The following is a 25024-nucleotide window of genomic DNA, read 5'->3' on the forward strand; positions in this document are numbered from 1 at the left end:
ATGGTGGTAAATAATAGTTATTTACTTCATTTATACCTCACCTTTCTACCCAGTAGGAACCCAAAGCAATCTACATCGTTCTTCCATTTTATTATCACAACAACCCTGCGAGGTAGCTTAGGCTGACAGTATCTGACTGGCCAAAGGTCACTCAGCAAGCAGGTCTCCCAAATCCTAGTAAATCTAACATCAACTATTATCAAACACACCATTATTAATAATAATAATAATAATAATAATAATAATAATAATAGTAATAATATACCTTTTATTTATATCCCGCCCTCCCCGCCGAGGCAGGCTCAGGGCGGCTAACAACATCAAGCAATATAACAAATGATACAGTACTTTAACAGTAGATAAGAATTAATTAAAAAATTTTAAAAACAGTAAAAGAATAAAATTAACATCTTGGTGCTATTCTGACAAGTAACAAAATCATTTAAGCAGTCTTTCAGTGTTTAGTCGGTGAAGGCTTCACTAAAGAGGAAGGTCTTGCAGGCCCTGCGGAAACGGTCAAAGTCCCACAGGGCCCGTACTTCCTCTGGGAGCTGGTTCCACAGGTGTGGGGCCACAACAGAGAAGGCCCGAGTACGGGTGCTCTTCAGTCTTGCTTCCTTCGGCCCAGGGATAGTCAACAGGTCTTTCCCTGCTCTGTTAAAGCAGGGAAAGACCTGCTCTGTTAAACCTCTGTTAAAGGGACAGCACACTCTTTTCTACAGGCTGCTGACAACCTTAGCGCAGACATAAACAGGCACATGGTCCAGTATGCAGTGGATATGCACAAGTGTGCTGGAGCCAGGCAGGTTCCTCAGTGTGCTGGCAACTGTCTCTGAGGGTGGAGGAAAGAGTACCTGCCCTTACTTTGCATGTTTTCCACTGGAAGTACTAGTAGAATACCAGTGTAGCATATGTTTCTGGTACAAACTGTAAAGTTGTTAATAGAAACAATCACAAATTGGATCCCCCCCCCAATAAATCAGGTTGTAGAGTTCTTAAAATTGTAAGATAACTATGAGGGGGGAGTGTCTAGGGGTGGGCAGAGGGGGTGGCTTGCCCCCAGCGCCACTTGGGAGGGGGCGCCAAATGGGGTGCTCCCCAGGGGATGGGTGGAGCAAGCCAGCAGCACCAAAGATTGGCTGCTTTTGCCACCTCTCTCTCGTGGAGAGGCAGCTAAAGCAGCCCAGCACCCCTCGATCTGCCTCCCTCTCCAGCTGGCTGGCAGGGGGTTTTAAATGGGTTGAGAGGGGAGATCGGTTCTTTTCACCGCTTCTCTGCAAGGCAGAGAGGCGGTGAAAAACAGCCCTGTGCCTGTGATCTGCCTTTCCTTCTCTGCTGCTACTGCCTCTCCTCCTCCCGCCCTTCCCCGCAGATGCCTCCTCCTCCTCTCCCCGCCCCTCTCCTCTATGTCCCTCCTACTTTGGTGGTACTTGCAGCTCTCTCCCCGCTGCCACTGCCCTCTTCTTCCCGCTCCTCTCCTCCATGCCCAGTTCCCTTCCCATTTGGCTGCCTTGCTGCTGCTTTCTCACCGCCAACAGAGAACACAAGCTGCCTGCCTCACAGAAGCTGTGGAGCTATGCTGGGGCATGGCAGAGGCACACTACATCGGGCTGGCAAAATCACTGCAAAGCTTCCTGCGTTGGGAGCCTGCTTCCCCACCCCCCTCGGTAACCTGCAGGCTGCCTCTGTCAGTAGCAGAGGACAGATATTTTTAAAGTTCCCTTTGCTCTTTCTTTCAAGTGCAAATGAGAGAGGAGGGAAAAACAACAACTCCCCCTTGTTCCCTGGGCTGTCTCTTCCCCCCTTCTTTAGCGGAGGGGAAAGGGAAAGTGACAGCAGAAAGCCCAAGTGGTACGGGAGTGCCTTGAGAAGCCCAGCAAAGTTTCCCTCCAGGTTTTGTGTGCGCTGTTTCTCTGGGATGGCTGCTCCAGAGCCTCCGGTCAGTTCAGCAAGAAAGAATCTTGATTGTTTCTGTGAGTAAGACTGGTTTGCAAGTTGCCCCCCTCCTCTCTCAGTAACAGAGGATTTTTTAAAAAGTTCCCTTTGCTCACTGGCTGCCCCCCCCCCCTTGGGTACTGTTAAGACCAAAAAAGTTTTATTTCAGGCAGCTGAAAAGTTTGCTGAAAAGAAGCCAGGCTATGTATAACGAGATCCAGGGCTTTTCGGTGGCAGCACCAGGACTTTGGAACACCCTCCCAGAAGCTATAAGGGCCCTGTGGGATTTGTCTGCGTTCCGCAGGGCCTGTAAGACCGAATTGTTTAAACAGGCTTTTGCGGTTTGATTGAGAAAGGGCTGCCACCGGACATCCTACAGAATGCTGGCGATCATAGTCGAGAAGTCAATACCGCCTATACTGGACTGAAATAGCGCTATAGAATGGTTTTAAAGTTAATATATGTAAATTATGGTTTTATATGTTTTATTGGATTGATTGTTTTTATAATGTTGTGAGCCGCCCTGAGTCCGCTTGCGGAAGAGGGCGGGATATAAATGGGAAGTAATAAATAAAAAAATAAAACTCCTTTGTAATAACATCAGTTGGCTTTTTGCTGCTGTTTGTGGCTGCTTTTCCCTGATATTACAGTGCAGAATTAAAGTTTTTGGGCTGATTGCTGTGGGAAAGGATTTCTCAGCTTTGGACTGTTCTGTTTGACATCTAATTGATGAAATACAAATTTTATCCCAGCAGTTTTCCTGTAGTCTTTGTTGATCTGAACTCTTGTATTTCTTGTTTTTCTCCTCCCCCCCCCCCCTCCAACCTGGCTAGCCCATTCTCGTCAGATCTCAGGAGCTAAGCAGATTGGGACCTGGATATAGTGCATGGATGGGAGACCACCTAGGAATAGCTGGGTTGCTACACAGAGGTAGGCAGTAGCAAACCACCTCTGAATATCTCTTGCCTTGAAAACCCTGCAGCGTCACCATAACTCGGCTGTGACTTTATAGCAATAAAATAAAATAAGAATCCTAAAAACAAAAAATTCATCACTCTAGATAAAGCCCATAAAATTGTTGTGTGTTTACACTCTGCCAGCCTTTTCCTAAAGTGAGTGCTTTCAGCAGAAATCCATTCTGCTCAGCTGTAGTTGTCCTTGTGGTGGTTATGTTTGGTTGGTCAATTCAGCCAGAAAGAGTCCTGTTTGTTTCTGTGAGTAAGACTTGTTTGCTGGACAGAGAGGTAGAATTTGATAAAACAGTTAATTGGAAACAAAGTGGTTGGTGGCCTGTTAAGGAATGTGTATGTACCTACCTCTCAGGGTGTTTGTTGTGGGGGGGGGGGAGGTAGAGGAGATTGTGACCGCTCTGAGATCAGAGTATAGGGCGGAATATAAATCCAAAATCATCATCTTCTTCTGGAAGAACCAGGATAGCATTTTTGAAAGCTGTTGAACAGTACATAATGAAGCTTATGCAAGGAGATGACAAGGCTTGCTTCCTTACTGAAGTGGTGGGAAACTTCTCTTAGGGTTAGGGAAGCCAGACTCTTTGAACCAATTTACAACCAGTACACCTTTGCCTCTGAATTCTGGTTAAGACAGCTATACCAACAAGTTCCGGATTTGTCTTCCAGTAGAGCCTTTCTGGATTTCCTCAAGCCTTTCATGTCTCCAACTGATCCCTTATTTAGGAATGTATGAGGATTCTGATCCAACTGGAACTCAAACTAGAAATCCATCTTTTGACATAGATACTTTTCAGAATGGACTCAGGAGTGGCCACATTCTGGGCTAGAGGTGGGGGAGATGATGATTTTAGATACCACAGGCCATGGACGCACTGGAACATAACCAGAGAGAATAAAGCTGGGATTCATGGGTGTGTGTTTGAACTGGACTGTACAATCTGTTCTAGAAACTAAAATTCACTCCAGACTTGGACTAGAACAGGATGAATAACTTCTAACTCTATCCAAATGCTTCCCCTGCTCACTATAATCTCTTTCTTTCTTTTTTAACTTTCATTACCCATGTCCCTAATTCCTTCCCTTTCCCCTTGTCTCCCAGCCTTATTCATTGTGCTGCACGGGGCTATCTCATTGGTCAGTAATCCTGACTATATTTCCCTGCTCTTCCCTGTGTGACATCCCTGTCCTGCTTCAGCCGTTCCAGAAAGTTCAGCAGAAGCAATACAGACTCCATCAAGGCTGGCCCCAGCTGGCAGCCAACTACAATCAGCGCTTCACCTGAACACAGACATGAAACTGCCTTAAGTAAAGGAAGGGGAAATATAAGGGGTGCCATTTTTTACTTTTGCCCCCCCCCCTCAAAAAATATGTATATTCGGCCCTGCATCTAGGATGCTCCATGTTATATCAGGCTAGGGTTGCCAAGTCCAATTCAAGAAATATCTGGGGACTTTGGAGGTGGAGCCAGGAGACTTTGGGGGTGGAGCCAGGAGACATTGGGGGTGGAGCCAGGAGCAAGCATAACTGAACTCCAAGGGAGTTCTGGCCATCACATTTAAAGGGACAGCACACCTTTTTAAATGCCTTCCTTCCATAGGAAATAATGAAGGATAGCAGCACCTTGTTTTGGGGCTCAAAGAATTGGACCCCCTGGTCCAATTGTTTTGAAACTTGGGGGGTATTTTGTGGAGAGGCACTAGACAATATACTGAAAATTTGGTCCTCTACCTCAAAAAACAGCCCCCCCCCCGAGCCCCAGACACCTGAGGACCAATTTCCCATTTTTCCCTATGAGAATCGTTCTCCATAGAGAATAACAGAGTGCCCAGTAGACATTTCCCTTCCCCACCCCCTCCGGTTTCTAAAGCTTTCTAAAGTGGGGAAGGGCCTCCAAACTGGGGAATCCCCTCCCTCTCTCTCTCTCACACACACACACACACACACACATTTACTGGGTCTGGCTACTTGCTCTGAAAACGAAAGCAAAACAAACGAAAGCTGCAGCTGACCTTCCCCCTGAGGTGCTTCCTGTTTCCTGCTTCCTGCTCAACTTTAAAGGCACAAAAACAGCAGAAACACGCATTTTGAAATGGGAGCTGTTTGCAGGTTTCTAAACCTGCAGGAGTGCTAGAGGTACACGGTGGCTGTGGGGGCAGGACTTCCCCCCAGTGGCCAGCTGGCTGGGGGTGGGGGGAAGTCTGTAAAACCAGGGGATCCCCTGCTGGGGATTGGGAAGCCTATAGGCAGAGTGACTTTCTGGCCTTCTCCAAGCTCAGAAAGGTATGGACACTTCCCACTAAGTTGAGATATTCAGAACCAGCAAAATTTCTGGCTTCTTTCCAAATGTTGAAGCTAGCAAGGGTTCAGGGAGAGATTCTTTCCCTCTCCTAAGCATGCAGAGGAGTGGGAATATTTTGTAACATCGCAGAGAGCCTTAGAGACACTCAGAAAGCAGTGAGATATCCCCCTGCTTTCCAGCTGCATCTGAGGTTCAATGCAAGAATAAACCCTCACCGTTCTACCAAGCTTTGAGCTGGGGAGGGGGGCAGAGCTTACCCAGTGCAGCCAACCTGAGCCTCGAGCTTAGCATTTTGTCAAACTGGTGAACCCCGGCTGACTTCCAAGGCCAGCCCAAATCTATAGACTCCTAAATGAGTTGGAGGGAGTTAAGATTTGAAAACAAGTATGCTTTCACTTACCTTCTCAAAAGCTTAATTTACTAGTAATATTGTGCATTCGGAAGCTCTAATTGTATCCCAATAGCCAATTTTCATGTCATCCACCCACACATTTCCTCCTTGATGTACAGATTTGGAAACTGCCCTAGCCGCTGGGCTCACCCACCGGTGAACAGGAAGAAAATCCTAGCAGTGGGTGAGCTAAGTTTCCACAGGCTGTGCTTTGAGATGCACTGGGCTGTGAGAGGAAGTAAAATCATCATCATACAGAGTTTGTCTAAACACAGTTGACGCTGTCTTCAAAGGTCATTCAAGTCTCATACTTTTCTCAGACAAACCCTGATAAGTTCTGAGAAATGTTTCTCTCACAGGATGAGACAGATTAAAGAGAAAGAAGCTGCTACAAGGAGGAAGACCTAGAGCTTGTACTAAGAGGGAGGACTCTCAGAAGATCTCTGGGATTAAACACAAATTTTGTTTGGAGCTTAAAAAAACAAATATAGTATAAAATTATGCTAGACCCCTTGGGAGCAAAGACCTCCCAATGAAAGCATCAGATTCATATTCTTCAGCTTCAGAAAAAACCAAAAAGAGGTAGGACAACAAGCCTGTACCTGTTTTATGCATATTTGCTCAAGAGTAGATCCTACTAAATCTCATGGTAAAGACTCTCAAGTAAAGGTGCACAGCTCTGCAGTATGAAATCAGTCCAATAACCAGGAAAACCGAGGAATATCCTGAGCAAAAATCTTACAAGTATTACAACTGCTTTTCAGATGGCAGAGATCAGCGAAATCTTTATTTAGGGTAGAGGATTTCTGAAAGAGAATTGCCACTACTCCCATCTATATGTATAACAAAACATGTGTCCTGACAGATTATCAACACCCAGCTCAAACCCCTGGACCTAGAAACTAAAGATTTGGGGAGTGCATTCCTTCCACGACATCAATGTCCACTAAGAAGGGATTTTTAGAAATTAGACCCCCTATGTGGGTAAAATGTGTTTTCCCAATGGGGAAAAGCAGTTATAATACTGAGTGATCTCCAGACCTCACCTGGAGAGTGGCAACAGTGGTTCCCCAGGAGGAAGTAGCTGGTTTGAAGGATGGAATCTGTGGCATTGTACCTGTCTGAGGTCCCACCCCTCCTCAAACCCCACCCTCTCCATGCTTCACCCCCAAATCTCCAGGAATTTTCCAACACGGAGTTGGTAACCCTATGTCCTTCGCAGCAGCAGCGTTTTATTACTTTAGAGAGCCAGTTTGGTGTAGTGGTTAAGTGTGCGGACTCTTATCTGGGAGAACCGGGTTTGATTCCCCACTCTTCCACTTGCACCTGCCGGCATGGCCTTGGGTCAGCCATAGCTCTGGCAGAGGTTGTCCTTGAAAGGGCAGCTGCTGGGAGAGCCCTCTCCAGCCCCACCCACCTCACAGGGTGTCTGTTGTGGGGGAGGAAGGTAAAGGAGATTGTGAGCCGCTCTGAGACTCTTCGGAGTGGAGGGCGGGATATAAATCCAATATCTTCTTCTTCTTCATCTTCTATTACACAGGTCAAGGGGCTTGGGCCCAGTGCTGTGTGCCTGACAGCCTGCTGACTGCTTCCACCCCCCCCCCCCCGAATCATCAGGTGTGGAGCTCTGCGTCCTGCGGTGGCAATCAGTTAAAGGAGACCGCAGACAGTTGAAGCACCTCCCTCTCTCTGAATGCTCAGCTGTGCAGCTCTGGGTTTTGAGGTGGCAATCAGTTAAGGGAAACTTCAGACAGTTCAACAGGCGTCCTGACTGACTCATCAACATCCAGCCCAAGCCCCTTGACCTGTGTAATAAAACGCTGCTGCTGCTGCTGCGAAGGACATAGGGTTACCAACTCCATGTTGGAAAATTCCTGGAGATTTGGGGGTGAAGCATGGAGAGGGTGGGGTTTGAGGAGGGGTGGGACCTCAGGCAGGTACAATGCCACAGACTCCATCCTTCAAACCAGCTACTTCCTCCTGGGGAACCACTGTTGCCACTCTCCAGGTGAGGTCTGGAGATCACTCAGTATTGCAGCTGCTTTTCAGATGGCAGAGATCAGCTCCCTTGGAGAAAATGGGTGCTTTGCAGGCTGGATGCTGTGTCATTATACCCTGCTGAAATTGCTTGCCTCCTGCTTTGGGCCACACTGTGAGTTTAGACCACTCACAGACTTTCAGCCTAATCTACCTCACAGGATTGTTGTGCAGACCAAAAGGGAAGTCAGCTCAGGCATTTTTCATAACAGTTGTTATGGCAATTGAGTTTCTAAATCTTTCAAAACCAAAACATCCTTCCTACCGAAAACAAACAAAAAAATCTAGAGGTAGTTAAATGCCATAGCAAAGCACAGGTTTCGGGCTAGTATCTCTATATTTCTGAGGATGGTTTGAGACAAGTGATCACACAGGTGTTCGAATATACATCTGTCCTTAGATTGTTCCCCTTGAGCAAACAGCCCAATTGCTACTTGATCCTGAAATCATATGAACATATGAAGCTGCCTTATACTGAATCAGACCCTGGGTCCATCAAAATCAGTCTTGTCTTCTCAGACTGGCAGCGGCTCTCCAGGGTCTCAAGCTGAGGTTTTTCACACCTATTTGCCTGGACCCCTTTTAGTTGGAGATGCCGGGGATTGAACCTGGGACCTTCTGCTTCCCAAGCAGATGCTCTACCACTGAGCCACCATCCCTCCCCTAATATGAACATATGAAGCTGCCTTCTACTGAATCAGACCCTGGGTCCATCAAAATCAGTCTTGTCTTCTCAGACTGGCAGTGGCTCTCCAGGGTCTCAAGCTGAGGTTTTTCACACCTATTTGCCTGGACCCTTTTTTGGAGATGCCGGGGATTGAACCTGGGACCTTCTGCTTCGCAAGCAGATGCTCTGCCACTGAGCCATGTCCCTGACCATATGCTGAAAGGAAAGTAATTTAAGATTTCTTTATCCTGTCATGTTTTAAGGTTGAAAAATAAATTTGTTATTCTCATGCTATAAATTTCAAATTAAACATCAATTGCAAGGTGACTTGCAAAAGCTGAGCAGTTCAGAAGGTCGGATTAAAGAAAAAGAAAAATGACTATTTATTTACAAAGTAGTTGACATTTTCTAAAGAGTTCTGGTTTCAGGAAGCGAGCTTCTTAAATCAAATCAAAGCTCTCACTTTGCAAGAGAACTGGGGTGTAAATGCATATTTAGATCTAACCTGTTCTGCAAAACGCTAATTATCCATACCCCATTCAGAAATAAATAAACGTTCCTAACAACATCATTTCAGTGCTTCATGATCATGATATCATTGTCCTGGACTGCAGCAAAGTCTAAAAGGCATGAAGGGAGGGAGTAATTCACATATCAACAGACACAGTAACCACAGCTCCTCTTTGTTTGTCGATTAACCACCTGAGGATGCACAAGTGCTAGACAGGCAATGGAAAGGGCTTTGCTTGTTCCTACTGGAAGCAAGACATAGGCTTGTGGGGGGGGGCGAGGCAGAGGGCTGGTGGGCGGGGCAGAGGCAGAAGGGCGGGGCAGAGGCAGAAGGCTCCCTCTTGTCATGGCCCTCCCTACAGCAGAGGACCTCCAAGGCCTCAGATTGGAGAGGGGAAGAAGAAGAAGAAGAAGAAGAAGAAGAAGAAGAAGAAGAAGAAGAAGAAGAAGAAGAAGAAGAAGAAGAAGAAGAAGAAGAAGAAGAAGAAGAAGAAGAAGAAGAAGAAGAAGATGATGATGATGATGATGATGATGATGATGATGATGATATTGGATTTATATCCCACCCTCCACTCCGAAGAGTCTCAGAGCAGCTCACAATCTCCTTTACCTTCCTCCCCACAACAGACACCCTGTGAGGTAGATGAAGATATTGGATTTATATCGCGCCCTCCACTCTGAAGAGTCTCAGAGCAGCTCACAATCTCCTTTCCCTTCCTCCCCCACAACAGACACCCTGTGAGGTAGATGAAGATATTGGATTTATATCCACTCTGAAGAGTCTCAGAGCGGTTCACAATCTCCTTTACCTTCCTCCCCCACAACAGACACCCTGTGAGGTAGATGAAGATATTGGATTTATATCGCGCCCTCCACTCCGAAGAGTCTCAGAGCGGCTCACAATCTCCTTTCCCTTCCTCCCCCACAACAGACACCCTGTGAGGTAGATGAAGATATTGGATTTATATCCACTCTGAAGAGTCTCAGAGCGGTTCACAATCTCCTTTACCTTCCTCCCCCACAACAGACACCCTGTGAGGTGGGTGGGGCTGGAGAGGGCTCTCACAGCAGCTGCCCTTTCAAGGACAACCTCTGCCAGAGCTATGGCTGACCCAAGGCCGTTCCAGCAGCTGCAAGTGGAGAAGTGGGGAATCAAACCCGGTTCTCCCAGATAAGAGTCCGCACACGTAACCACTACACCAAACTGGCTCCCCCACCAAACTGGCTCTCCAGGGGGATTCAACATCTGATTTCTCTTCCTTTCTGTATCCTCTGCTCACACATTGCCTGAGTTGGAATACTTCAACCTCCCTAGCCTTACGCAGATCTTCCTCGAACAGGCTGCCCTTCCAATTCCCTCCCAGGGCTGGCTCCACCCTTTCACCCAACCAAGAACTGCCGTGGAGCACCATCTCAACTGCAGCCGCCTGCTGTTTTGTGTGTGTCCTGGCCTGGCTGAAGCAGCTTCTAGCTGCGTGCAGCTTGCCTCACCCAAGTCAAGCTGAGTCTGCTAGCCCAGTGGGGGCCTATAATCAGACAAGGACCTAAGGTTGCCAGCCTCCAGGTGGGGCCTGGAGCTCTCCCGCTTTTACAACTGAACTCCAGCTGGCAGAGATCAGCTCCCTGGAGAAAACGGCTGCTTTGAAGGGTGGACTCTATGGCACTGGACCATGCTGAGGCCCCTCCCCTCCCTTCTCAAACCCCGTCCTCTTCCGGATCCACCCCCAAAGTCTCCAGGTATTTTCCAACACAGACCTGGCAACCCTACAAGGACCAAGCATTGCCCTTGATGAAACAGGCAGGCCCCACCTGCTCTGCAAGTAGGTTGGGGGCAAAGGATAAAAAACCCTAATCGGAAACCCATACATCAAGCCAAGCAAGAGACAAGGCCTTTGATGAAAAGGGCAAGAGTGAGAGAACTACTCATTACATTTGTGGAGGACTCTCAGACTGTGCAGTTCATTCAAAGGTATTCGTCTACTATGAGCCCTGGAAAAGAAAGCAGGCAGACAACTCCTCCTCTTCAAAGAAAGTAGCATTGGGGTGAGGTTTGTTTATAAGCACATTTCAAGCACTCAAGTCTAACTGAATTTTTTCCAGCATTTTTCTTTCTGTCTCACTCCCTATGTCAGAGCCAGGCTGGGAGAGAAATGCATAAGAGTAACAAGGCAATGCCGGATGGAGGTATGGTGGGGCAGTGTTTAATTCCTTTCTATTGTACAGTCTGAAGATCCTAGACCATTTACAAATCCAGCTATGCGTGTCTGGCCTTGACACATAAGTAAAAACTGCAGCTGTTTCTAGAACAGGAACACTGTCTTCTATCTGCCTAAAATTTGGCAGGGAGAGATGAGTCGAGCAGGGCGTTTTTTGAGAAGGAACACACAAGAACGCCGTTCTGGCCAGCTTGGTGACAGGGGTGTGTGACCTAATATGCAAATGAGTTCCTGCTAGGCTTTTTTACAAAAAAAAAGCCCTGAGAGACCATGAGAAGATCCCTATTTTGGAGGACAATTATAAGTAAAAATGTGGTTTCCATAAGAAAGAGTGGACACAACTATCTGATTTCCACTAAATTGTGACTGTCAATTAGAATGAAGTTTCAAGAGGTCAGTGTTGCGAATGCTTTGCTGTGTGCTCATGTCATTCTAAACTGGTTCATGGAGCTCGTGTTTTTGACTTAACACAGGGATCACAGAGGAAAGGTGGTAAAGATAAGCAGAATCAATACTGTTGACAGCTTCATGCCTTTGCAATGCAATCCTATGGCAACTTTCTTTAGTCTAAGTCCTCTGGGTTTGGATACTGCAACTCTACTAGTACAATGGTAGACATATCTCTCAGGATCTGGACTATTGCTTTTCCACTAGCCGAAGTTTTGAATTAGTCCTATATAAAACACACTAGAGAAACAAATTAACCACAGCCAACAGACCAGTGGTTCCTAAACCACTACCGTCCACCAAGTACCATCATTACTATCAAATCATAGAATCACAGAGTTGAAACGGAACTCCAGGGTCATCTAGTCCAACCCCCTGCGCAATGCAGGAAACTCACAAATACCTCCCTTCACACTCCCAATGACCCCTGCCCCATGCCCAGAAGATGGCAAAAACCTCCAGGATCCCTTGCCAATCTGGCCTGGAGAAAAATTGCTGACTGACCCTAAAGTGTCAATCAGCGTTTTCCGGGGTGTGTAAGAAGGAGCCACAAGAACTAAGCACTGTTACAACTCTTCCCGTCCTCCTTCTCATGATCTGCCTAATCCTCAGAATCAGCTTTGCTGTCAGATAGCCATCTAGCCTCTGTTTAAAAACCTCCAAAGGAGAGCCTACCACCTCCTAAGGAAACGTGTCACAAGTAAAAAAACAACATTCCAACAGCCCTCAAGGCAAGGCAATTTTATCTAATGTAATGACAATAATTGTGTGCTATCACATTGCAATTGATTCATGGCACCCAAGAACCATGTTTTCTTCAAAGCAAGAGGTGACCAGAGGTGGTATGTCATTGCCTTTTTCTGCATAGCAACAGACAGTCTTCCTTTGAGGCAGCGGTCACCAAAGTTAGCTGACCGGAAATGGCCTCAGGGACCCACTGTCAGTCCCTCAGTGGAATTTACCTAGAATAACCAAACAGGGGCTCTCTGGGACCTCTTAAAACCTTTATAAATAAAACAAAACTGTTCTCAGGTTCCATGCACTTTCACGTTAAAATACAGAATCTGCATTTTTCCTTCTTACCCCAGGGCTTTGAAGGGAGACAGAAGGAAATTATTTTTGCCATTTGTGGAAGAACAGGCCTGGTCTGGCCTGCAGGCCCTGTTTCACCTCACTCTCCAAAGGCTTTTCTTTCTCTCTTGGGTAGACCACCACCACCACCACCTGACCTTTGTAGGAATTGTGCACTGGAAGGGTCAGGACTCCCAGCTTCCTTTCCAAGTTCTGAGGCCTTGCTTCTGTGTCTCCCGCTGCCCAGCACCTGGTCACCATGGTGACAGTTTATCGCCTAGAGTGCCCCTGGGGGAACAGCCACTTGTCAACTGCCTGCCTTCCCCCTGGTGCTTCCTTCTATCATAGTCTGTCCAAGACAGTGGAGGTCTATGTGGAACAGAGAACCACTACCAGCATCAAAAGTTATAACGCATTTTATTAAAAAGAAAATGTTTACCAGCACAGCACCAGATTAAGAAAAGGGATCAAAAGAAATGGATAAAATGCAATTCCTCTGCCCCTCTGATATATGCCCTATCAGATGTTGAAAATATAAGACAGGCTCTTTAGCTTAGGATGTTATAGCTCTCTACAGAGGAACCATTATCTTGAAGCTTCCTCCAGCTCTCCAGGACAGCACATGGTTAAATGGCTCCCTTTTCCAGACCTCAGTTAAGGGTTCTGTCTGCTCTGATGGATCCAGCACAAAAAAGGCCTCCTCCTTGCTTCAAGGAGTTATTATTTTCTCCCTTTCCCCTCCCATTGACCTGGTCAGGCCAGCTTATAGAGGCTTTTCCTGAAATTTCCAGAAATTTCCTTGCTGAAGCCTCTCTACTATTAAATTCCTCCAAATCTCTGTTCCCTGCTTGGGGGGGGGGGGGAGTTTGACCATCCAGTTGTCCAGACCTATTAGCATTTGTATGAAGGTGGGCTAAGGTAAGTCTGGAAAGTAATTGAACTGGCTCCCTCCCCCACAGCCTATTCTCTGCCCAAAGGAAGGGGGAGTTTTAAAACTCCTAAGGAAGATTTTGCTCATTTAAACATCCAAGGAAACCTTCACACCATCATCAAACCAGCTGGTGACTTGGAGTGATCAAAGAGTACTGAAAGAACTCAAAGGTTAAACTGTGGATCTCCTGACAAAAATATGTAATCTTTCATTGAAATCTGCCTCAGTTCCTGAGGACTGCAAGGTAGCAAATCTCACCCCCATCATTAAAAAGGGTTCCAGAGGCGATCCGGGAAATTGCAGGCCAGTCAGTCTGATTTCAGTACCGGGAAAGTTGGCACATTGTAGGCACATTGATGAACAAAAGTTATTGAGGAAGACTCAGCATGGGTTCTGTAAGGGAAGATTTTGTCTCACTAACCTGTTAGAGTTCTTTGAGAGGGTGAACAAACATGTGGACAAAGGGGACCCAATAGATGTTGTTTACCTTGACTTCCAGAAAGCTTTTGATAAAGTTCCTCATCAAAGGCTCCTAAGTAAGCTCAAGAGACATGGGGTAAAGGGACAAGTCCTCTTGTGGATCAAAAACTGGCTAATTAATAGGAAACAGAGAGTGAGTATAAATGGGCAATTTTCTCAGTGGAGGGTGGTAAGCAGTGGGGTGCCGCAGGGCTCAGAACTGGGTCCCATGCTCTTTAACTTGTTCATTAATGATTTGGAGTTGGGAGTGAGCAGTGAAGTGGCCAAGTTTGCGGATGACACTAAATTGTTCAGAGTGATGAGAACCAGAGAGGATTGTGAGGCCCTCCAAAGGGATCTGTCAAGGCCGGGCGTCAATGTGGCAAATGAGATTCAACGTGGCCAAGTGCAAAGTAATGCACGTTGGGGCCAAAAACTCTAGCTATAAATACAAGTTGATGGGGTGTGAACTGGCAGAGACGGACCAAGAGAGAGATCTTGGGGTTGTGGTAGATAACTCACTGAAAATGTCGAGAGGTTTACAAGATTTTGCACGGGATAGAAAAGATAGAGAACAACCTACTTTTCTCCCTTTCTCACAATACAAGATTCGTGGACACTCAATGAAACTGCTGAGCAGTCGGGTTAGAACTGATAAAAGGAAGTACTTCTTCACCTAAAGGGTGATTAAAACATGGAATTCACTACCATAGGAGGTGGTGGCGGCTACAACCATAGATAGCTTCAAGAGGGGATTGGATAACCATATGGAGCAGAGGTCCATCAGTGGCTATTAGCCACATTATCGTTGGAACTCTCTGTCTGGGGCAGTGATGCTCTGTATTCTTGGTACTTGGGGAGGGCACAGTGGGAGGGCTTCTAGTGTCCTGGCCCTCACTGGTGGACTTCCTGATGGCACTTGTGTGACACAGAATGTTTTGCCACTGTGTGACACAGAATGTTGGACTGGATGGGCCATTAGCCTGATCCAACTTGGTCTCTCTTATGTTCTTATGTGACACAGAGTGTTGGACTGGATGGGCCATTAGCCTGATCCAACATGGTCTCTCTTATGTTCTTATGTTCAAAGGAACACTGATCCATTCTTCCAAGCAGATGATTATAAAATATGAATTGATTACAGAGCTTCTTGGCATAAAGAGGCAATTTTTCTAACAAATACAAGAATGAAAGAGGCAAAGGGGAAAAAACTGAGAGTACTTCAGGCAAAAACATCTACTCATCTTTGTTCCTCCACAGTAAGTCAACTAGGTGTAATACCTAACAACCTGTGACTGCTCTTTGATAACTGAATAACCTGATGGACAGTTTATGCAACTGATAGTGGATTATCTCCATGTGTTTTTGTCAGAGTTCTGTGGGACACAGCTTTAGTTGGGAAGGGCACAAGCATGTTTAAGTAACATCCTTACGGGTTAACGCATAGCTGGCCTGACTGAGAAGAAGACAGAAGAGTTACCAACATTTCAGTCTCATCTATAACAGAAACATACCTTGAACTATGCCTTATTGAATCTCCACTGTGTTTCTAAGTAACAACAGAAGTAGGGGGTTCTTAGAACCCAAGCTGGATTTATCTGGTCAAGGCGTATGCAAAGTAGAATTTCTTTCTGTGACATAAATCCGGACCAATGAACGGATGCCAACCTGGCAAAATGTATCAGTAGTGTGTAGCTGACTCTCATGATGCAATTATGCTGGATGTTGCGGCCAATTAGTATGCATATATGCTAAGGGATGGGCATGGAACACAAAAATGGTGGTTCATTTCATTTCATGGTTTGTTGGGTTGCCCAAATCAGTGGTTCAGTTTGGTTCATTTTTTTTTCAATAACCTGAACAAATAATGGTTTGTTGGTTTGTTTATTTCGGGAAGACACAGAATGGCCCCTTAGTGGGCTATAGATGCCAAACTTATGGCAAACTCTCCTCTCCTTCCTTACCAAGTTTGGTGCAAATTGGATTTTGGGGGACCAAGCTACAACCCCTCCAAAGCAGGTGCCCCCAGTAAACCGCTCTTCTAGGAGCTGGCAAAAGAAAGGGAAGTCACCCTGCAGCTTCCGGTCGGTTTCACCCCCAGGAAGCTTGGAAACTGACTAGACGCTGCAGCTCTGCTCTACCCCTGTGCTTATGTTTGGTTTCCTGTGAAACTGACTAGAAATGCAGGGGGCAGGGGAGAGCAGAGCTGTGGCATCTAGAAAGTTCCATGGAAACTGACCAGAAGTGCAGGCTGCTGAGGAGATAAGAGCTGCCACTTCTAGTCAGTTTCACTGGAAACTGACCAGAAGTGCACGTGCCAGTGCCAGGCTGTCTGGAAAAATGAAGCAAACATGAACCAAACAACACGCCAAGAGAAAAAGCTGGTTCATTTCATGTTCAGGTGTAGTGGGATCAGACAAACCAGTTCAGAATGGACCATGAATCAGCCATTTTTAGCATGATGGTTCATGGTTCAGTTCGTGCCCATCCCTAATGCTAACACATGCCAACATGTCATCAAGGCTATATAAAGTATTGTCCACTCTGAAAGGGAGTAGAGCAGCTTAGTATGCAGGCTTTGACTTAGCTCTGCTTTCTGTTTATTGCAATAAACTTTTTTTCCCTTCCTCCTCCATCAGACTTTGCTGAGCGTTTCTATTGGTCAAGAACACTTAAAGCACAGATTTGTGTAACAGTTTGGATGCCCTAAGATCCATTACACTTGTACCATGGCCACCACAAGCCACCTTGAGAAACATAGGAAATGTAAACTCAGAGCACCACACTCCAATTTTATTCAACATCTACTTGTCAAAAGGACCTCCATCCTTTTGCCTAGCAGGACCCCAGTGCCTTTAACAGCAGGATTTGTGCAGGAGATTCTACAGTTTCAGTAGAAAAGCTTGCACAGAAAAGCTTCACCAGTGGAATTTCTGCCAATTACTTCTGCAACAATGGGCACATCCACAAACCAACTGCCCTTTCACCACACCCCCTCCAGCCTAGAAATAGCAGCTCGCCAGCAGCCCTGGCCTCACTCAATGCACAGCAGCCAAGAAGGTCAGAGCGCCTGCTCCGGCTGCAACGCCACTGAGGATGTTCTCCGCAGCTGAGAACGAAACGTCTGGAAGAAAAACTTTCTCCAGTAGAACATGGCACTTGAGCCCGAAAGATTCTACAAACCCTAACTTCTGCATCTGTTAACGGCATCAGAGTCCATACAGAAAAAAGGAAGACAACTTGCCCCAACCACATGTCTTACAAAATCACAAAAGTTCTTGAACAATAAACAGATTTTGTCCCTCCAAAGCTGTTTGTTACATTTATATGGATATTTTCTTCCACTAGCTCAGTGCACCCCATACAGCCTAACTGTATTATCTTCAGATGTCAAATTTGCAAGCAATGTACTTCAAGAAAAGAATTGGAAGAGGGGTGTGGGTTTTGCATTCTCTCTCTGTTGCTCTCTCTCCTGCATTCTGCAGGGCAGTCTTGTGTGGTGGAACCCCAGCCCACATGAATACCCAGAAAGCTTGATACATTTCCCTTTATATGCCTGCCATCCCACACATATCCAAAGAAAACAAAAACCTCAAAAGCACAGATGCCTCCCTTGCTTACGAGTGAGGCCAGCATTACTGATTCATCTCATTCTTGGGACTGTTGGGAAAGTGTCAGTCCTAAACATGCCCCAGCACACTCAGGAAGCGAATTACAAAAGAGAGAGACACACACAGAGAGAAGTCTCCTTTCTTCACCATTATCTTGTTAGAAAACATTATGGCTAACAGCACAATGAGTGGACCCAGTAAAGGCCGAGCGCAGGCTGCGTTCCAAGGAGAGCTGCTTCTTCCATTTATAGCTATGTTGACTCCAGCTTTCTTGCAACATCTTAGCTCCAAGAAATAAACTGTGACTATGTGTGTGGTTTGACAGGAGAGGTGAAAAAGAAACCCCCAGAAATGATCAAGCTATCTTGTCTAATCGCAGTGAATTTCGATGCACTCAAAAACAAAGGTATCTTTGTGTAATCTTAAACGAGGGCTTTACTCCTTCCCCACAATTTATTGTGTTGGCATGTTAGCGGTCTCTTCCCCCTATCACATGCTGGCTAACAGAAAAGAGAAACATTGTGCTGAGGCAGAATCAAGTCTCTATAGATACTTTAAAAAGTAATCTTCTGGATGAGAAAAGTCCACTCCTATCTTGTTTCTTGTAAAGCAGAGAGGCCTTGCATCGGGCTCCAGTCTAAGGGTATGCACAGCAAAATTTCTTTCTTTCTTTTTCTGTTTACATCAGATTTTATTCAAAATTTCCACATAACATATATGTGTTTAAGTTTTGTTTGTGTCACAGCAAAATTTCCGAGCCAAGGATATACATGGAAATCCATGGAAATCATTGGTTTGGGTTGGTACAGCGGTTTTCCAAAAAGCTGGGATAATTGGTACAACAAGAACAACAACAACAAAAAATCCTCTTTCCTAAAACAATCCATCCATTTCCTGAGTTCAGGACTCGCCAGGAAGGCAATATGTGCTCATCTTTTCACATATCTTTTTACTCTTATCTCCAGGAGACAATCATCATTGCAACCCCACCCCACCCCATGCTGTTTCTGACTAGATAATGAACATAGCATCAGAATGAGAAAAGATGCTGTGACTCACCTAGTTCATGATGCCTCAGTTCCCAAACATTCTCAAAAGAAACCTGCCTAATTTCCCCTTAACAAACCATGTCACCTCACCTAGCCTTTGCCATTGCTGAACTGTTTTAACAGCAAACAGGCTTTTCTGTGTCTCACCCAAATGCAACCTTCTTTACCGACTGTTCCTTCTTGTACTGAGGACCCTCAACTTAAATGCAGGTTCCAGTATTTATTCATACTGTTTTTCCTTCACCTTATCATTTCGCCAGTATGATAGTTCAAGCGGTCTTCTTCCCCAAGAGACATCAAGAGGTTTGCAACCATCTATATTCTACACCACAATTCTGTCCCAGTTTTGGGTGCTTGCCCCCACGCTTCTGCTGTGTGGACAACTAAAAGCTACTCAGCATCTACAAAGCTACAAAGCCTGAGCCTTTCCCCATTACCCTGCAAATAGTTGGAACAGTATCCTAGCCTCATCAGCCAGGCTGTGTCTGCCACTGCTAATAGCTCTATTCACCCTTCATTACTGTAGCTTGGTTCTTGCCTCACCTCAGCAGTTTCTTTCCTGTTTTTTTTTGGTCTGACTCTCCAGTGTTTCTCAGCGGCTCACCACAAGTTCACTGACTGCAGTTTTGCACTAGAAGAAACACTTAACAGAGTGTAGATGGGACGGGGAGTCCTTGTAATGCCACTCAGCAATTTTTTTCCCCAAAAAAATACAAAGCGGCATAATATGCTGGTTTGTAACACAGCTGCAAGGCCTTTATTACTTATAGTCTGATTATAGGAGTCTTCTAGTGAATTTACAATGGGTCTTTTTACAAAGCTGGCATTTCAGAACATCTGGGCACTGCATTATCTAAATGTTTTAAACACCCTCCTACGCACATCATACTTCAGGTTTTGCAGTGGTGTGTGTGTGGGGGGGAGAGAAACATATTACCCTATCTACTCAACCACTCCCCACTCCTGATTTCTTTCCAAATGAAAAACACTGCAAGAGGTTGTTTTTTTTTAAATCCAGCTTATCTCATATTTGGCCCCTGCCCTGCCTTGCACAAAATTGGACAGCATGTGCTCCCCCACATACATTCTGTACTTGCTCTGTATTCACATCACAGTGCTGGAGGCTCTTTCCTGTTTAAAACTGTATCAGCAAACATAATCTAGACCAAATGTGTCAGCTGGTTTTAAGGAAATATTTCCCCAACAGCTTTTAGTCTCTTAGTGCAATTAAATTGTGGAGTGGCTCAGGGAGTTGGAAAGGATTAGTCACTGTGTATCTGCACAGCATTTTGCCTGGATTTTATTTTGAGAAAAGTTGCTGTGTTTATTGTCTTTTACGTCTCTTTTAAACCCCTAGCTACAATTAAGCAATCATGGGTGAGCAGAAAGGCAGAACCCCATAAGGCCTTGGCAAAATATACTGCAGGATTTGAGCAGCGGATTTCACTCTCACCATTTCCTACACCAATAGTATAACAGTAGGAAAGGACCAAATTGGAGGGGGCAGAGCTCTTTTTACAGGCCAGCGCTATTCCTTTTTAGCTCATCACAGAACTTGAGGAGCGGATCTACCCTTATATCAAAGGATCTTGTTGGCAAGGGATTGTCCTTTTAAAAAGACATGCCGGGCAAGACGTTTTTATTCCACTTTACAATTGCACCCTTCACTTCAATAGACCCTCTTCATGAATCAAACTCAAATCTTCAGTGGAACAGCAAAAGGTAAAAAAAGAAGAGGAGGAGGATAGGGATTAGGGTTTTCAAGGGAGAAGGCAGAAGGTGTACAAATCAAATCTATTGGATTGATATTGAGATCTTCTTTACTGCCTCATACTCTGGTCACCTGAACAGTATTTCCAGGTGAAGAGAAGAGAAAGTCATGAAGACTCAATATGGAGATGTACTCCTTTTCTTTGGATACATAGACATGAACTCAAACTGATATTGGTAGACTCTCCTGTATAAGATTAATTTAGATGTATCACTCACAAGAGAGTCAATTACAGCACGACTAAATATCAGAAACAGCTGATGTCTGTGACTCATTTCCCAACAGAAGAGGAGAAGAAATGAGTTATTACAAATTATGCAAGGTGCTTCCTTGATTAAAGAATTAAACTGGCATCAAACCAAAGAGGCCTTCAACATTCTGTGCTGCTCCATTACGATAAGACAATGGGCAATGTCTTTTGTCACTAAAGTATTATGGGTTATGCAGTTTCTCACTGCTGCACCCCACGACATGCAGCAGAAGAAAACATCGGTGCTGCAGTCATCCAAGTAAGCCTACTGTAATAGTTATGAGGCTGCAAAACATCAGTATAAACAGAATCTTCCAGTGGTGTTTCACTGAGCTACACAAAACAGCAGAAGGCCCAGCTTGTGGACCACCAGGTTGTTTTAATGTTGTGCTTGATCACAATGCAAGGCAAATAATTCTACAAACAGAACTGACAGATGGGTTCTTTTGGGGAAGAAAGAATCCATTCATGAGACTCTTGGGGGAAAGTTTGCTGATGCTGAACAGGGAAGGAGATTCTGGTTCATGTAGTAGAATACAGAATCAATTCAGTACAGGGGTGGCCAAACTGTGGCTCGGGAGCCAGATGTGGTTCTTTCACACACATTATATGGTTCTCAAAGCCCCCACTGTCCTGTCGGCTAGCTTGGAGAAGGCATTTCTCTCTTTAAACCACTTATTCAAGCCAAGTCAGAAGGCAGTTTGGATATTGCATTTAAAGTTGTTTCCTTTCCACCTCCACCACCCTTCCCCCGTCTATTTTCCTTCCTTCCTCCCTCCCTCCCACCCAAACATCTGACATTTATTCTATGTGGGTCTTGAGTTAAGCAACTTTGGCCACCTTTGGTTGTGTATATACTGTGCAACATCTACTGTGTCAAGTCACAAACAGCATGGCAACTCTCACAAGGGGCTTTCCAGTCAAGTGGAGAAGCAGAGGCGGTTTGCTATTGCCTTGCTCTGCAGAACCTGCCTTGGTGGTGTCACATCCAAGAACTGACCTGCTTAGCTTCTGAGATGTGATGAGACTGACCTATACCATTTTGACTTTCCTTCTGTTAACCAACATGTATGCTACGCAATCCTTGCAGTCACAATCTTTTCCAGTCCCACAAAGCTATCTAATCCTCACAATCACTACTAGCTTCTCCATTCTTTTGCTTCCTTACTCCACTGCAACCTCCTCCTCCCCATTCTCCCTCCTCAACACATTCACAGCAGAGGCAGCAGGTATAGGTTACATTTTATTGTTCTGCTCCTATTTTTATTATGATAACTGGTGAACCAGATGAGCTATAGACGACCATCGGCATGGCAAGAAGCAGCTGATTTTCAGCAACAGGATGCATGCAGTTGTCAAGCTTCTTAACTGTTTCCCCTCCTTCAACCGTTTCCAGACCTCTGCTGGAGAAATCAGAGAGTCAACATCGAACGCACACTGTCCCACCGCATAGCACGTCGCCACATCACCTCAGTCTCTGGGAGTGTGCTACCTGAACAAAGCAGTTCCCTGCTGCCAAAGTTGTCCTTTTTGGGGGTCACTGGGGAAACATTAAACACTAGAACTTTCCAGTGGCAATTATGTTGAGACAAACTCAGTGGCTCTGCTGCTTCACTTGAGTGTTCTGGGTCTGAGGTTTATTGAATCAGGTGACCCATCAAGGCATATAAGAACAGAAGAACATAAGAGAAGCCCTGTTGGATCAGGCCAATGGCCCATCCAGTCCAACACTCTGTGTCACATAAGAGAAGCCCTGTTGGATCAGGCCAGTGGCCCATCCAGTCCAACACTCTGTGTCACAGAAGAACATAAGAGAAACCATGTTGGATCAGGCCAATGGCCCATCCAGTTCAACACTCTGTGTCACATAAGAGAAGCCATGCTGGATCAGGCCAGTGGTCCATCCAGTCCAACACTCTGTGTCACAGAAGAACATAAGAGAAGCCATGTTGGATGAGCCAATGGCCCATCCAGTTCAACACTCTGTATCACACAGTGGCCAAAAATTTATACACACACACATACACACACACGTATACACACACACACACACACATATATATATACACACACATATATATACACACTGTGTAATAGCCACTGCTGGACTTCTGCTCCATATTTTTATCTAACCCCCTCTTGAAGGTGGCTATGCTTGTGGCCGCAGTGAATTCCACATGTTAATCACCCTTTGGGTGAAGAAGTACCTCCTTTTATCCGTTCTAACCTGTCTGCTCAACATCATTACTGGTCCAATGGAAAGAGCATACAATTCAATATGAACACCCTGAACTGACAGTTTATATGAAAGAGAGGCTGAAAAAAAAATGAACTGAAACATGGTAAGTATTTAGTATTATCATAAATCCTTGCTTGATGAGAATTCAGAATGAAGTACCAAATCAGCATTCACTTTTGATTGGTGCATGCATTGCTTACCAAAGTATAACTCTCTCACTGAATCTCCAGCACTATTATGAAATACAGCAGGCGGAGCCTCAATTATGGGCAATGCTCCTTAAGCCTGGAAAAGACACGATCCTTTCAGGGCACTTGGATTCCATGTTGGAAAAAGTATCTGCCGTCCTTCACTTCTTTTTCCCTTCACCAAACACACATCTCAGGGCAGGCAACTCATGCTGCTGGCTGCCTCATAAGTCAGTTATTTGGTCAGCAGTCCCCTTTACTACAGTCAGGAAGTAGCATGCTATCACTTGCTCCTTGCTGATTGGCTGCCTCATAAGTCAGTTATTTTGGTCAGCAGTCCCCTTTACTACAGTCAGGAAGTAGCACGCTATCACTTGCTCCTTGCTGATTGGCTGCCTCATAAGTCAGTTATTTTGGTCAGCAGTCCCCTTTACTACAGTCAGGAAGTAGCATGCTATCACTTGCTCCTTGCTGATTGGCTGCCTCATAAGTCAGTTATTTTGGTCAGCAGTCCCCTTTACTACAGTCAGGAAGTAGCATGCTATCACTTGCTCCTTGCTGATTGGCTGCCTCATAAGTCAGTTATTTTGGTCAGCAGTCCCCTTTACTACAGTCAGGAAGTAGCATGCTATCACTTGCTCCTTGCTGATTGGCTGCCTCATAAGTCAGTTACTTTGGTCAGCAGTCCCCTTTACTACAGTCAGGAAGTAGCATGCTATCACTTGCTCCCTGTCATCCCAGCAACCCTGGTATTCTGCTCCATTCCATTCTCCATTCCATGTTCCGCATGGCCATAGAGTTATTAAAAGGTGTCTGTGAATCCATCACTCCCAACACACCCCTGACACTGTTCATGTCAATGCCAGGGTTACAGCAGCGCGGATTCACACTCTCCGGGTGTATCTTGGCAACAAGGTATTTCCAGACTGGCTGGTAAATCCTGAAGTTTAGTCTGCATTAGTGGCTGAGTACTTGGCTACGGTATTGTAAAAGGGTTATTATATATTTAGGCAAACGCAATGAATAGTTCATCAATTCTGTTTTTTACACATTGCTTCTCTGTGACATTGCCTTAACTACTTTCTCTCAGGTTAGATCCTGCTTGTATTTTGTTCATTTATTTTTATTACACCATTAAAGGTTTTGAATCTGAACCTGGGGTTAAGCAAGCAAAGGGCTTAGCTATCGTTATTAATATTATTAATATCAATTTGATTTGTGAATTGGCCAGTCCCCGTTGCTATAGGGCTCTGGGGGATGTACAGTAACATTAAAACGTTTTCCAGATAAAAACAATGAACATATTATAAAAGCAGATGGTGACAACTGATGTATTAATTGTCCAAATTTACAGACTGCCGGTCACTTTGCAAGCAGGGGAGAAGGGGGCAAAACATCCTAAATTGCCACCCTAAATTGTTCAGAGGCAAGACTTAAGAGAACAGCTTCCTAAAATCAAGCCATTTCAGTCAGTATAAGAACAGAAGAACACAAGAGAAGCCATGTTAGATCAGGCCAATGGCCCATCCAGTCCAACATTCTGTGTCACACAGCGGCCAAATATATATATATATATATACACATACACACTGTGGCTAATAGCCACTGATGGACCTCTGCTCCATATTTTTATCTAACCCCCTCTTGAAGATGGCCATGCTTGTGGCTGCCACCACCTCCTGTGGCAGTGAATTCCACATGTTAATCACCCTTTGGGTGAAGAAGTACTTCCTTTTATCCGTTTTAACCTGTCTGCTCAGCAATTTCATCGAATGCCCACGAGTTCTTGTATTGTGAGAAAGGGAGAAAAGTACTTCTTTCTCTACTTTCTCCATCCCATGCATTATCTTGTAAACCTCTATCATGTCACCCCGCAGTCGACGTTTCTCCAAGCTAAAGAGCCCTAAGCGTTTCAACCTTTCTTCATAGGGAAGGTGTTCCAGCCCTTTAATCATTCTAGTTGCCCTTTTCTGAGCTTTCTC

At 45.3% G+C, this 25024-nt stretch overlaps 1 protein-coding gene and 1 non-coding gene across 7 annotated transcripts in view; both read right to left on the minus strand.

The window, feature by feature from the left end:
- The window catches only part of SEPTIN9 (septin 9), a 382955-nt gene that overhangs the window by 127869 nt on the left and 230062 nt on the right, over positions 1 to 25024 (minus strand). The window lies entirely within an intron of this gene.
- Positions 8436 to 8505, minus strand: TRNAR-GCG (transfer RNA arginine (anticodon GCG)). Its single transcript has one exon. It is a non-coding gene; the product is annotated as a tRNA-Arg (tRNA).

The sequence above is a fragment of the Heteronotia binoei genome, chromosome 13 (assembly GCF_032191835.1).
Source record: "Heteronotia binoei isolate CCM8104 ecotype False Entrance Well chromosome 13, APGP_CSIRO_Hbin_v1, whole genome shotgun sequence".
Lineage (NCBI taxonomy): Eukaryota > Metazoa > Chordata > Lepidosauria > Squamata > Gekkonidae > Heteronotia > Heteronotia binoei.